This window comes from Morone saxatilis, unplaced genomic scaffold (assembly GCF_004916995.1).
Source record: "Morone saxatilis isolate NCDOM2014 unplaced genomic scaffold, NCSU_SB_2.0 Contig4, whole genome shotgun sequence".
In the NCBI taxonomy this organism is placed as follows: Eukaryota; Metazoa; Chordata; class Actinopteri; family Moronidae; genus Morone; species Morone saxatilis.
The window spans coordinates 6,310,255-6,313,009 of NW_023339984.1; the positions used below are offsets into that span (position 1 = coordinate 6,310,255).

The 2,755-nt window shown below is 35.9% G+C and overlaps 1 protein-coding gene across 2 annotated transcripts in view; it reads left to right on the forward strand.

Moving 5' to 3' along the window:
* Nucleotides 1-2,755, forward strand: part of LOC118338182 (pyruvate carboxylase, mitochondrial-like) — a 314,296-nt gene that overhangs the window by 157,368 nt on the left and 154,173 nt on the right. The gene's annotated exons all lie outside the window — the stretch shown is intronic.

Consider the following 2,755-nt stretch of genomic DNA (forward strand, 5'->3'; position numbering starts at 1 on the left):
ATTTCAACCTTTTGTTGATTTTACAGTTGAAGCAAAAACTAATTGCCATCATCAGGAAACAGTTTTGTCTGAAAGGTTGAATCCTATACAACTGAAGCTTAACTTTTTACATTAAAGGCAAATTCACTCTGTATTAAATAACTGGAGACGGATGAAGAGAAGATGATACCGTGACATTGAAGGAATGATGCATAGGTGACTGGTGTAGATGCTGATTCCAACGCAAATGTCAGTAGATATTAAAAACTGTCAAATCTCATTTTGCATAGGAACAGAAATTGGATAATGTTACAATTGAATCACTAGAGGGTAACTATACAAATCCCATTCATATTAACAAACTTTTGGGATTTTGAATAAATTGGACACAGATTATATTGTGTAGTGATGGTTTTATAAAACAGTAGTATATGCTTTAACACCATCTGAAATTGAGTTTGGACGAAGCATTATATATCAGATTAATTGATGCAAGTCTGTCTACCATTGATCACGTTTTATATTAAATAAGTTGACAGACTTTTATCGTTATGTATATACAGTCAGCAAGTCTTTCAACCAAATTACTATTATAACTCACTTTGGCAATTGGCAGAAGTTGATTCCAGTGAACACAATTTATTCAAATCACAGTTGTGATGCCAGCGACATTTGACTGATGTTGTAGATAATTAGTGAGCGAAAGTCTGATTTGTATTAATATGATACATCGTCATAATACAGATAGTGTAGCATGAATGAATGTGACTCCGTGCACTCCTACGTGGTTCTTTATAGGTTGATGTATGTTAAACACACATAACACAACTGGGAAACAAGATAACAGTGAGAGTTTGGACTTTTTATTGACGTTTGAAGTGTTTAGTCACATACATTCCCTTATGTCTCGCTTTAAGTAATGATTAATGTTTCTAAGATGTATATGTAAAGTATTGTTTGATTACAATATACTCGATATCCAAAGGATGTCTTTATCTTCGATGTAACGTTATAATACAGAACTTAACAGTGGGTAGTGATCAGCAGTTGGTAATGTCACCATTGACAGTGGAGTAATAGTTTCCATAGTGAGGAAAGACTACACATAGTTGTTCACAGTGTTTCTGTTTGCAGAACCACATTTATTGTTCAACGAGGTTTTGTTGCAGACACGACATTTATTGTTCAGTGTTTCTGTTGCAGACACCCACATTAATTGCTTTACGAGTGTTTCTGATTGCAGAAACCAATTTATTGTCACGTGTTTCTGTTTGAGAGTTTTAAAGTCCAAACAGATAAAGCAGTTCAAATCTTTATTCTGGTTCCGCAATAAGGGGTCCCTGAAAGCCACGCAACACACATCTGCTCAAGTTCACGAGTTTAGAACGACACAGCGGAACCGATAAGACTGAACCGACGACGGTAACATCATCTTATTGATTATCGATTATTGGAATCGTTGTTGATTGTTATTGGGAGCAGGTTTATTAAAAGTGTCCTTTACGTATCAAACATACAGTTTTTCTCTGTGCACATGCGCGTACGTCATGATAAGTATGTAGTTACGGATTAATGGAAACTTGATTTAAAAGTCTGATTTTCTGTTTACAGGATGAATAGTGAATTAAACGCTTGCTGATTAATTGCTCAGTCCAATCGGATACTGCTTTATTCTTCGTTTTATTGTTCTTGTAAACCACTGATTGACAGAAGTCAAAGTCCACACTGACGAACTGGTTGGGTTAGAATAAACTTATAAATCTGTTTATAAAGTTATTAGTTATACTATACTTATAGTTAACATAAACATATAATTATATACTATATATAGTATAGGTAATACAATACCATAAAGTTTATAAGAGGTCTACATAAAGTTCTACATTGTCAAGTAAGTACTATGTCTTCCTGTTATTTAACTTTTTTTACTGCACTGTATGTATGAAACATGTTATTTATTATGATTGCAGTGAAATAAGTAAATATATAAACTAAATGAAATACTGTTATTAAAAGATACAATTAGTGTTTCAACCTCGAACGATTTGTCAGACAACTGACACGAAGTGTTGAGTACATAAGTTAATGGTTAATGTTATTTAATTTAGTCTGCAGCCTGGTTACAAAAATGAGCACTATAGCATCAATAATCAGCTTTATTGACGATATCTCAGCAGCTGATTGGTGATTGGGACAATTAAGAAGGTAAGTTAGATTTGATAAGTAGTTGATTTGGGGATTTTTTGAGGAGGCTAAATCAATTTTGACATGTATAAAATCAAGTAATATATTATTATTATTGTGAAATACTTTATATACAGTTTCGTTAGTATGGGCCACTGTTCCCAACATAGGGTTCGGGGCACTCAGAGTCCCATGGATCTGAAAGGCTGCAAGTGTCTCTCTTCTCTCGGTCTCTCTCTCTCTCTCTCTCTGTCTTTCTCTCTCTCTCTTCTCTCTCTCTCTGTTCTCTTCTTCTCTCTATCTCTCTCTTCTCTCTCTCTCTCTCTTCTGTCTGTCTTCTGCTCTATCTCTCCTCTCTGTCTCTCTCTCTCTTCCTCTTCTCTCGTCTCCTCCTCCCTGTCTCTCTCGCTCTCCATCTCAGTCTCTCTCTCTCTCTCTGTCTGTCTGTCTTCTCTCTCTTCTGTCTTTCGATCTCCTCATCCCTCTCCCTTTCCTTCGTCCGTCTCTCGTTCTCTCTCTCTCCTCTCTCTCATTCTCTGTCTGCTCTGTCCTCTCTCTCTCTCTCTCTCTCTCTCTCTCTCTCTCGTCTCTC